Source organism: Cupressus sempervirens, chromosome 9 (assembly GCF_028749045.1).
Source record: "Cupressus sempervirens isolate cs-2001-9-10 chromosome 9, ASM2874904v1, whole genome shotgun sequence".
In the NCBI taxonomy this organism is placed as follows: Eukaryota; Viridiplantae; Streptophyta; class Pinopsida; order Cupressales; family Cupressaceae; genus Cupressus; species Cupressus sempervirens.
The window spans coordinates 726,762,790-726,776,124 of NC_143126.1; positions in this window are offsets into that span (position 1 = coordinate 726,762,790).

Genomic DNA, 13,335 nt, shown 5'->3' on the forward strand with positions numbered 1-13,335 from the left:
TTGAACCTTGATGACAAGAACAACACAACAACTTGACCATCACAACATGCCAACATTGGCAAAAATAATGATAAATATTAGTCTTCCCATGATTCCTTTATTTTCTCTAACATCGTATCCTCATTATTTGAATTTTCGACCATCTGCATTCTTTAGAGAACTAATAGTGGAGCTAGGTGATCCAACCAGTTTTAATGAAGAAGACTGTGCAGTTGAAGACATGAATATTGCCATTCTTCAATCTTTTCATTTATTTTCTTCTCTGTTTTTACAAACTCTTTACAGAAAAGCAGTAACTCACATACATTTACAAAAACATGATAACATCTATCACTTGCCGCTTCCTCCACTCTCGACTAAACCCAAGCTATCTATGAATAATGAATTAAGAAATATTTGATTACAAACTTACTGAAGTAAAGATATGAGAGCTTGCATCTGAGTTACTAAAAACAATAACATCTGTTTTAATGATCTATTTTGCTCTCGAAACCACGTAAATATTCCTTCTTCTAAGGCCAAGTCTTGGTATTTACCATCTCATTGTTTTTCTCCTCATCATTTTTACTAAATCAAAATCATTATTATGAATTAGAGAAACCCTTTTTTGGCATGGGTACTTTCCAACATCCCTGTGATGGTTGAAGGATGCCTAGACATCCCCTGGCCATCAAAGGGCATCTCCATCCCAAAATAGATCATTTTTAGGGGAGAAGCATCCCTACTTAACACTGTTACAATAAAACAGATTTACAAAAAAAGATCTCTGCAAAAGGGCATCTACAACTAGCAGATGTAGTTCTGTTTATTTGACATAACATGCAAAATAGAAAACACCTCTTAAAGAACAGTAAACTCAAAGAGAGATTTTGTTTATCTTTCTTGAGGGATTGATTTCGCATCTAGTACCTACCATCTATATAGTATATACATTAAAAATGGATACTGGCATTCTGCTTGAAGGTTAGAGAGCAGTGACCTTCCATCATATGATACATCACAGGTTGGTGTGGTCATAACCAAGCTCCTGATGATTGGTTCATATCACATAATGCATTTCAAAAAAATGTTACACTTTCTAGAAATTAAATTGGTAAATTCACACATACAGTAATCAAAGACTCAAAACAAAACCTAATTCACACATTCTTTTTGTGAGCAATCCTTTACTCAACATGTTTACATTTGGATTATTTAAATACTTAAGGAAGCTCCATAAAATCCACAGTTGCTACATGGGATTGTTAATATCAGTTCTAGTAATTTCAAAAAAATCTGTTGATCTATCTTATCCAATATTTGTTTGATAGATGTTCTACCTTATCCAATATTATTGGGTCTGCATGATAAAGAACTTTGCAACCATTAGGGAAGATTGAGATCATTTTACCCTCTCCACCAGACAACCACTGGTACTTATCATAAACCTAAAAAAAAAATTCATATAAAAACAACGAAAATTATTAGCTTAACAAAATTGTGTAAGCTAAATGATAAGAAAACAAAAAGTTGAAGTTAAATGCATAATTTTTAAATACTCAAGCAATTGAATTTTTTATCATTAGTAAATAAAATTTATAATTAACATGAATGCTATTTCAGAATAGATAAGAATACTTTAATTTCAGAAGAAAGAAAGATATATTTTTCCACAATGTATGACAACCTAGAATTTAACAACTAAAGATTATATTTAATACACACTAATGTGGAACACATTGATGCATTAAATTACAGTAATGCATATTCTAATAAGTTACACAATTCAAATCAATGTCTGGATTAATCAAGAAAAAATAAACCAAACTTACAAGAGTTGCCCAAATTGTAGAGGTGAGAAACTTAAAACAAGGCCCAAGGACTCGTGACCTAGACACCCATTGAGTCTCACTTGACTTATCAAGCAAAAATCAAGGAACAAAAAAATTGGAAACGCTCAACCAAGAAAGCATGAAAGAAATCATTTGTTTAATAGTTTGGAGTACTCTTGGAGGTTGGTCGGAAGCAATATAATTATGAAAAATAATATGTACCATGAGATCTCAAAGACTTTAACTCAGGCTTCGCGACAAAGGCCTTGCCCCTTAACCCCACCTTGTTACAAGGCACATTACCTCAAAATTCCATCCACGAGTTTTGCTGATGGTGTTTATGCATGCCACCAACACAAAATAAAATACACCGAGTATATTCTATCCTCCCTTGTTAAAAGGAAATCTCAAATGCTAATGATCTTGATCGAGTGAGATGACCCCAAGGTTATCTATGTCAGCTCTTACTCGAATAGACTTAGTTTAATGATGTGATATGCTAGTAATCACGAGGGGATTTATACAAATGTTCCTAGACTACAAGTGCAACTCTCTCATTGTACGTGTTAGAGTGGGGTTGTCGTTGCACCAAAAGATTGATCTCTCAATGCCCGATACAACCACTCAACTTATAGTACATAGGAGGCAATAAGCCCTTGTCATGAATCCCAAGGGGAGCACTGAACAAATTTTCAACAATCTCCCCCTCAGCGTTACCCAAGGGTTTGAGGATTCAAACCTATGACCAAGCTCTAATACCACTTGTTAGAGTGGAGTTGCATTTGCACCAAAAGACTGATCTGTCAATGTCTGATAAAACCACTGAACTTATAGTACACAGGAGGTGGTTAAGCCCTTGTCATGAATCCCGAGGGGAGCGCTGAACAAATGTCCAACAATATGGGATTGTTCCTATAGGCTTTTCTAATGATAGGACTTTAGATACTCTAAAAGTCAAATAATGATAGAGCTTTAGATTCTCGGGCCATCCAAGCCATTTCATATGTTTTAAGCCTTCTATCACTTTAATAACACTACTAAACTACTTCAAAATAAATTGTAAAAGGGAAAGTGTACAAAATTCTATCTAAGAATCCTAAGAGCAATGATAATAATGGATGATGTTTCTAATCAATGGATTCTGATTTCTACTTAATTGGACTGCACACAACACCATAGAAATAATGTGATATCCAAAGGAAAATCAAGGATTTTCAGATTACATTCAAGTACCCAACAATGGCACAACTCAAACATGCATTCATTATTGAACTAATGCTGTAATTGGATTTAGACAACCATACATTGTAACTTACACCAACAAGACATCAATGGTATGAACTCAAAATTCATCAGATATCTTTACATCTCGCCATTAAAATCAATGAACTGAAACTACCATTGAAAATAGAAGCCATACATACATCAAAAGAACACAAGAAAGATACCATAGCTTCAATACTTCACTTGCATGTTAACTCCAAATGTTGTTAACAACAATTTCTATTCATCAAATTCCTATTGCTATTTTTTCATTCTAACAGCTATTGGCTACCAACTACTAACTTTATGGAGGAGAAAAACAAAGCCTTTTGTAAAGAATGCTTACAAGATCAACAATGGAGATTATCTCAACACCAATGGCTCAGATTTGTCTTCTAGGAACATTGGGATATTTAAATTAATATCATTTACCTACTACCACTACAAGACAAAATAGTTGTAGCTACCCTCCTATAAGACAAAAATGACATGCTTCCAAATGTGCCATAGGAGAATATGAAAAAGTGTAGAAATCTGAAATATAATTTTGACTTTTCAATCCTACTAATTTGACTTTGAAAATGTCCTATTAAGCACACTTTGAATGTTTCTCCTTAAAATCTTTAATTCTTTATTGATATTCTCCAAGTACTCCTTTTGTATTTCCAAGCATTTTGAAATTATTCCTTGGACTTTCTCTATGGTTCCGTATGACTCTACCTATGAGTAGGAATGTTGAAATATCCTTGTTGTCGTACTTCATTCTAGTGATGTTGTAGCTTTCATCAACCTTAAGAGACTTTGATTGATGACATTAGATTTTATTGTGCAAGAATGGCTGCCAACTGTAGTCAAAGTTGAGTGGGAGGGCAAGGAGCCAATAGATTCAAAATTGATGTAGGCTCTTCTTTATGGAAACATACCACAAGAATATCATAAGTTTCAAGAGGCGGCACATATATTTGAAGTGTGATTATTTTGATAATTAAAAAGGGAAAACTATTCAATAGCTCATCACTTCATTTTATTCGACCTTTTGGCCAAGGAATGGAAATTTGCAAAAGCAAAGATGGGAAGGGGATGCCTAATGCACAAATAAAAGGATTTATAAAAAAACAAGAAGAGGCTGATAAATTGCTTAAAAAATCAAAACAATCTTCTTATCAACCTCCATTCGGAAAGTAAAAAATGCAATTGCTCACTAAACCAATTGTATCCTCCAAACATCCATTCTTGCAAGTACCTATATCGAAAGTGGAAGAGGAAGAAGTAGAAATTATTGGCTGCAAAAGAGGTCATGGACACAGAATTTAAAATGGAGGCAAGAGAGTTTGTTGATCAAGGCATTCCATGTTGCCTCTATGCCACTGTCTTCATTTCAACTTGGTGAGATCACCATATTGGAAGGAGATAATGACAACCATCAATAAAGCACCAGATGATTACAAAAGTCCTGAGTTTGAAAAGGTGTATACTATTTACCGTACTGGTAAAGAAATCAACGCATACAGACAATGGGACAGAATAGCAAAATTATATTCGCATATGCCAGACGTACATTATGCTTCATAATATCAGCAATAGTAGATGATTTACAATGATCCCAGACGGGATATAAATACTATTCGCCGAACCTTCTCGAAGGAGTCCATCGGCCACAAACATTATGTCCGCTACAAACTATTTACCTGTCGGACTCCTTCGGGAAGGTTTGGCGGATAGTATTTATATCCTGTCTGGGATCATTGTAAATCATCTACTATTATTGATATTATGAAGCATAATGTATGTCTGGCATATACGAATATAATTCTGCTATTCTGTCCCATTGTCTGTATGCGTTTATTTCTTTACCAGTATGGTAAAAATTTGGCGCTGTTGCCTTATAAATTTGGAAGGTGGGAGGAATGAAGATTAATGCCAAATCAGCTTAACAAGGATCAGAATAAGATCAAGGGAAAAGATGGAATCCGTACTGCGCAAGAGAATTTAATTCTGGCACAGCAAGCCGAACACAGACAAAGATTTTAGAAGATTGTCGATGAAAACCGAAGTGTCGAAGAATTGTTGAAGGAGACTCGGCAGCGGGTGGAATTGGTGGAAGAAGCATGGGAGGAGTTCTTGAATTTGTGTTCGCTGAGGGAAAAAAATTCAGACGGAAGAGCATCAACTCACACGGCTCGCAGTGCCAAGGAAGCACGAGCGTGGAGTGACCTCTTCATCCAGGATAGACTTCTGTGAGAAACAACTTTAGAAGATCCTTCTTCTTCACCAAGGTTCGCAGCTATCGACACCTCCAGTGTGGGAGTGCAGACCACCAGTGTGGAACTGTAGATCGCTGGTGTGGAAGTACAGACCGCCGGTGTGGGAGTGCAGACCTTCAATGTGGGAGTGCAAACCTCCGGTGTGGGAGTGCAAACTGCCAGTGCAGGAGTGCAAACCTCTAGTGTTGGAGTAAACAGCACCAGTGTTGCAGGACCTAGTAACGCCTCTCTACCAGATTTAGTTGTGATGGTGGGACCCAAAAAAAAGCTGCCAAAGTTTGAGGGCAATGGTACAGCCAACCCCATCCAACATTGTAAGACATGTGAGACGATCTGGTAGGCAAATGGAATCACAAATGCCAACAAATGGGTTAGGCAATTTCTGGCAACCCTATGGGGTGTGACGATTGATTGGTTTTTGGATATGGATCCACAAAAGCTAAATAGCTAGGATAACATTAAAAAGGAGTTCCTGGCAGAATTTAAACTCTTGCAGGATGATAATGAAATTGTAGCAGAGATTTTCAATACCAAACAGGGGAAGCACGAAACTGTCCGCATTTACGCCAAGAGATTAAAAGACTTAATAAACAAAATGGAAAGCAAGTTGGCAGACAGATTGCAGAAAAGATGGTTCATGGACGGCCTATGCTCAAAGTTGCAGAGGAAAATGAAAATTGTGCCACCATCGTCATATGTGGACGCGTATAACAGAGCACTGGACCTTCAAAGTGAGCAGAGGACAAAGAAGAAGAAAACTAGCTCCTCTGATTCTGATGACGATGAGCCTGTCGAAGATGATAGCAGTGATGATGAAGGCAACAACAAGAAGGTTCGTGCCCTACAGAAGGATATGGTTCGCATGATGAAGGAATTTAAAAACATGCACAAGGAGCCAAAAGGCAATGAACTGTGGTGCACGAAGTGTAAGACCGACAGTCATACTAAAGGATCATGTCCAAAGAACCAATTTTGTGACATTTGTCAGAGCATGGGCCATTCGACAAAAGAGTGCCCCTTTAACATGAAGACAAGAGGCTCTCCGCAGGTGCTTCTTACATAGGAGGCTTCCCCATCAGGCAGTAGCAGAAATACGAATAGTGCAGGTGCCACATCTGGAGGATACAAGAATAATAATAGAGGGAAAAATAACAACAATGTGAACAATAACAATAATAATGGGAGCCGAGGTCAAACCCAGTATGATGCAAATGGAAGGCCAATTGTTCAATGCCGAGCATGTAATTTGTGGGGTCATTTTGTGCGAGATTGTACAACGGAAAACATACTAAAATTATTATGCAGATGGTGCAGACCCGGCGATCACAAAGATTCCAAGTGTCCAAAGTCTGGAGTAAACTTGATCACTGTCGGCATGGATGTAGAGGAGGTTCTGGCAATTACCCAGAGGCAAGCGGAGGAAAAGAGAAAATTGGGGGAAGCGCAGGCAGAAATTGTGAAGGCATCATCAGCAAGGACATCTCAGTTGAAGGACATCACTGGCACCTTGGCAAGGAACTTTGCAAAACAAAACATTGTATGACAGATCTTACAAATGGAGATACCGGTCAAGATAAGTGACCTCTTTCTCACAATGCCTCAATTACGGATGGCCATCCTAAATCATACACTATTTTCGAAAGCAACGGAGGACACAGGAAGGGACAATAGAGAAGAGATGACAACAAACCCAATGCTGCTAGCACTCACCTCCGGACGGCATCCGGCAGTCGTCGAGATGGGGATTTTGGGAAATGTTTTGAGAGACACAATTGTCGACAAAGGGTCCGGCATGAATGTGTTGCCGGAGGATACTTGGAAGAGGTTGGGAAAGCTGACGCTGTGGCCACCTGTATTTCAGTTGCTCACGGCAAACCGACATGGAATCAAATTGTTGGGAATCTTGAAAGCACAACCGGTAACTATTGGAACGCAACCATTTTTATTAGATTTCGTAGTCATTCTATTAAAAAGAAAAGGATATGATGCTATTCTGGGATGGACTTGGTTGGTGCAAGCAAAAGCAAAACATGATTGGAAACGAAATACTCTATCAATGGAGCATGGAGGCAAAAGATTCACAATTGACCTGCACACGCAAATGGTCGGCGAGGAGGCAGCATCGTCAGATTTAGAAAGTGACGACGAAGGAAAGAGAAGAATGAAACCAGATGAAGAAGGAGGATTGAGACTTGATGGAGGATCGAATGACAATGACCTGGACTCAGTGAATGGTCTCTTCCACTGGCAACTAGAGGACTACGAACTATTTTCGAGTTGCAATATGTTAAGGGTCGATGAAGGGGAGAAAATAGAGAAAAATGAATGTTTGAAGGAATACACAGAAGTGGAAGAAGGAAAGGCGATTATGGCTGAAGCTGAGGGGAAGAACATATAGTCCAACCCCAAAAAAAAGAAAGATCCCACCATCCGACATGCGGTGAACGAACCATGCAGAAAGAGAAGAATACATCGTACCACAAAATTAGTTGAAGGGCACCGACAGCAAGGAAATAATACAGATGCACAATGATCGCAGGCACAGTGGGCGACAGAGGTGACAAAGAGCATACCTAAGGCGTGGCATGACAAACATCTCAAAAGGTTTCAACCACAACAGCTGGTACTGAAGTATGACGGGCAAAATGAAATCAAGTCGAGGAAGTTTAAGGTTAGGAGGGTTGGACCCAACCAGATACGAGAGGTCGGTGATAATGGAACGATCAAATTCGCAACCTTGGACTGGGAAGAGGTGATTCAGGTAGCCAATCGGTCGAGGCTGGAGATGTACCGTGCTAGGAAGACTTCATCGTCATCATCGCAGAATGACCAAATCCTATTGTCTCCTTTGTTGTCGCAGGTTGGCGAGGTCAAGAGTGAAAATTGAGCAGCTACTTTTTTTATTTTATTTTTTAAAAAAAGAGAGAGAGAGAAAAAGTTAGGAAAAGAAAAAAGAAAAGAAAAAAAAAAAGAGAGAAAAAGGTTACAATAAAAAGAAAAAAAAAAAGAACCTGCGGGCAACAACTTTCCGCAGGAGGGGCTGTGGGCGACTCTCCGCGGAGACTTCCCGCGGGTACTTCTCCATGGGAGGTCATTCGGTGGTCAACTTCTTTCTCTAGCCTCTCCTGTCCACGGCAGCTTCTGCGGGATTGTCGAAGCCGCCGCCCGTGTTACAAACTAATTTTGTTGCAAGACTCTTCCACAGGTTGCAATTGGAGGATGACATTCCTATGCATTAACAAGAGAGTTCCGTGGGTAGAAAATGAAACAATCTCACGCACTTCAGAGTCACTAGCCACGATGCTCGTCCTTGTTGTGCACCATCGAATTCAACACCAGCATTGCTACTGCAATTTATGAACTAACAGGCATGGCAATCAGCAACAGGAGGATCTTCATGTTATGAAATTTACCTATAGCGGGGGGGAAATCAAGCTCGGTAGCGGAATGGGGAGTCACGGGTGAGAAATAAAGCTTGCATCTGGTCCGACCGGTTGGAAAATTTTCTGAAGACACATTATAGCAAAGCCTGCTATAATACTTATGGGCGACCAATCAGATGGTGGAGAAATAAATTGACAGAGCCGAGCTTAAAACTTAATTTATGAAGACTGCAAAGGCAGTGTCAAGTGTTAGCTATTAGGGATTGGCGGATATTATTCCATGCAGATCAAGCTAGTAGCCGATATCAGATGAAGTTTTTTCTATTACCTCCCTGAGTCGTCCGAACGGAGGCTTGGGGAGAATCAATTCTGTGTGCCATGACAAGCTGGAGACTGCAAAGTTGGTTGTTTGTGTATTGTTTTCATTGGAAGGACTATTGATTAAGATTTTTCCTTCGGTATCTTTCCGCGGAATAGGTGTGCTTGTACAGCAATTCTTAGCCTCTTCCGCGAGGTATTCATGCGCCTTGCGATGATCTCTTTCCAGTTTGCTGATAGGTGAATGTTCACGGTTTCAATTGTCGTAAGTTTCTGTGGGAGAAAAAGAAATATTAAGCCAGAGGTATTGTCGGGGTTCTGCATAGAACATGGCCACAAAAAATAAAATCGTTGGAAGGAGGAACTTGTAGAGAGTCGAAATAGCAACAAACAAAAAAAAGCAGAAGGGTTTGTTAAAAAAAAAATAACAACGACAGATTCAAATCGTTCAGAATAAGTAACGGAGGATGCCAACAGGAAGGGGAAGTATCAGTGATTGCCAGAAAGAGTGTAAAATTGGCAGGAAATGTCAAAAACAGTGTGTTCCATGTAGTTTTATGTGGGGTTCAGAGTGTTAATTTGGTCTTGGCGCTACCCCAGGACCCCGTGGGGGCGCTGCCCCTCGACCCTGTCAGGGGCGTTGCCCTCTAGACCCCTAGTCGTTGCAGATATTAGTCATGGGAGTCTGACCAGTTGAGAATAGTTGAAGTTGCTAGAGGCATGGACTTTCTGTGTACTAGAGGCACTCGGAGTAGGTGTTGGTCGGGAGGCTATCTTGCTGGATGCATAGAGAGCTCGGGAGGAGCTAATCATCCAGTTGGAGGCAGTGCAGCGACACTTAGCTCAGTGGACCCAGTGTTGGAAGCAGAGAAAGCAGCAAGGGTGGCTATCAAGGTCATCTTGAGGAGACATTATGGTGTTAGCAGAGGCTACAGATGTAACGGGATGAATGTGGAAGTGATGTGACAGAAACGGATTTTTTTGTGGCAACCACTCTGTTAATGTATTTTGTTTGTTAATTTGTTTTAGATATTTTGTAATTGTCATCTAGAGACAACTTTTCTTTTTGGGGGGGGATGGTGTCAGCCGACTGGATGGTCCCTGCGGTGTTTCTATAGCCGATGGAATGATTGTCGTCAGTGTTTTGTTTTTTGTAGCCGACGGGTAAATAATTTGTAGCGGACATAATGTTTGTGGCCAACAGACTCCTCAGGGAAAGTTCGACGGAGAGTATTTATATCCCATCTAGGATCATTGTAAATCATTAATCATCTACTATTACTGATATTAGGAAGCATAATGTAATGTTTGGCATACGCGAATATAATTCTGCTATTTCTGTTCCATTGTCTGTATGCGTTGATTTCTTTACCAGTACGGTAAACATATACCACCCTATTTGCAAAAAGACAAAACATTTTATAAACATCTCTTAAACCAATTAGAAATTCTTGGAAAACTTCAGGCATTTCTATTGTTTATGAAGGATGGAAAGATACAAGGAACCAGCCATTGATAATGTGATTGCAGTGTTCCCTATGTTGATATTTTGCTTGATGATGTGTTGATATGGAGACTTGGGAGTGTCATGTGTGTGTATGTAAGGTGAACTAACATGTTGGTATAGTCTTATCAACACTGCTATTCTCCTTGGTGCCAACGATTATGTATAAGACTGTAATTCCTCACACCCAGCAATGATTATGTGTAAGGCTGTGATTTTAACTGTTGTATGCAATATGGTGATTAATTAGCGACTTCTGAAGTATGCACTCGTTCATGTCTCCATTTGCATTGGATTTAGTATTGGAACGTTTTTATCCTTTGGTTATGGCATGAAAGTGGCACCTATCATTAACCAATTCACAATGCCAGTTTAAAATGAAGGTGGCACCTATCATTAACCAAATATCTTGTTGTGGTTACTTGTAACTGGCTGTAAGAAAAACATCTTTTTTTTTACATGGTATACTGGTTCCTAGGTGTTCAGCTATCAGATGTGATGGATTTTCTCTAAAACCATTTCTTTTGTATGTTTGTCGTGAGTCTGTAAAAAATTGTAACTATTGAAAGTCTGACAATACGTTTAGCAAGCTGATGACAATATTGTGGTATACATTTAAACTAAAAATAATTTGTGTTGGCAAGCAACTATGCTTGGAATTATTTGTCTGAATACTGACTATAAGAGTATTCTAAGTGCTAAAAATCATGGACAGCTTGGAATCTGTGATGTTAAGATTAAGCACAGATGATTGTGTATGGTCTAGATGTATGTTCTCTGAGGTTGCCGAAGGAATATGAAGGACAACATTAAAAAGGCATACTACAAACAATGACCATATGAGAAGATATGTTATGTGGAATGCAAGGAGAAACAAGACATTTAGACGACATCGAATCTTTGCAATTATTAGACTCAAATTAGTAATAGTGATTTTGATATCTAAAGTCAAAACATGGACTAGTAGCATAAAAATTTCAACTTTTAGACAGAGCTCACTCTGATGAATCTTTATATTGACTGATCTCTAAAAACATACCATTCTCCTCTCCGTGAAAGTTGTGGACTGAGATTTATCATGACTATTGTACACTACAGCACTATACATAGTTCGCTGATATCAAGCATATCATGAAGAGTTTCCAAGATGCAAAAGGAATGTCTCAGAATAGAAGAATATATTCAAATTGATACATATTAGAAATGATGAGTAAATGAGATACATAAGAAAAATTATACTGAAGTCAATGCATATCATGCTATGGGCATCAAATGAATATCATACTTGGTATTGTGAATCTATCAAAGAAACATAATAGTTTTTTATAAATAATTCTGATGTGCAACGGTAATTGAAATCAATGACAGTAACATATCAAGGGAACATGTTGCACTGCCACACATAATGTGATTCAAAGTGTATGTACTCAGAACTGAAGCAGATTCAAGCTCTATATGGTTGGATTTCCAGCACATGTTCTCTGCTTCATACTATTGCACTGCCCAGGTTTTACAAGGAGGAGCAGAGAAAAATATATACTATTTTTGAAGACACAGTGGTTTTGGCATAACAACAGAGACACCAAATGCTTGAAGACACACAAACTCCATCGATGGCACCAACATTTCAAAACACATATACGGAGAATAGAAAAGCTGTCTTATTTATTAATGTTCCAAATCTTTTAGAGTAATAATGATAACATATGTAATGACGATAGTATGGAGGAGTTGTGATTAGAATTCAAAGTCTACGGAGAGGAGCCTTATAGTATTGAAGTCAAGGATCAAAGATTAAGGTTACTATGATCTCTCCAGATGTAGTCTAGGATACACATCTTTATTACTTCTGGTTATATTTATCTCAAAGTTTTAAAAGTCATGGGAAGAGGTCATTAATGTCACCAAATATATGGTGGCCTATTCTCATTCTATTGGATGCTCCTATGATGAATTCAATCCTAAGGATGTTGGAAGACATCAAAGCTGATACTTGTGGTGCCCGACATGCAGAGGTCACATCTATTAAAACTAAAAGATATAAGAAGAGTGTAAGTTATTCAAAATAACAAGACATATTTGACAAAAAACATTTGAAGAAGAAATATTTTTATTTTGACTTGTGTAAAAGCCCTTGTCGTCGGTAGAAATTGTGTATCGACCGACAGGTCCCTTCGAAAAGGAAATTGTGTATCAGCCGACAGGTCCCTTCGGGAAAGTTCTTGTTATGTAGCCGATGGTAAATAGTTTGTAGCAGACATGATGTATCTGGCTGACAGATACATTCGTGAAGGTTCATCAAAAAGTATTTATAACCCCTTCGAGAAGCATTTTGATCATCTTATCATCGAAGTATAATGTACTGTGGGCATATGCGAATAATAATAAGAGTTCTGTTGGTTGCTGTTCATGTTCGTATTCTTTATCTGTGTGCATTTTTTAATTAATCCATATGGTAAACATTTGGCGTCGTTGCTCGATGGATCTGGCATGCAGGTAGGTGGATATGAATTAAATGCCAAATCAGTTAAACAAAGATAAGAGTAAGCTGAAGGAAAAAGATGACATACGCGTTGCATAGGAAAATTTAATTTTGGCTCAACAGATAGAGCGTCGAAGGAGGTTTTAGAAGATTTCCAACAGAAACAAGAGCGTAGAAGGATTGTTGAAGGAGACTCGACAATGGCTTGATTTGGTGGAAGAAGTGAGGGAGGAGTTTTTAAACTTGCATATGCCATGGGAAGAGAATCCTGACGGAAGGAAATCGACTTGCACGGCTTGGAGTGCCGAAG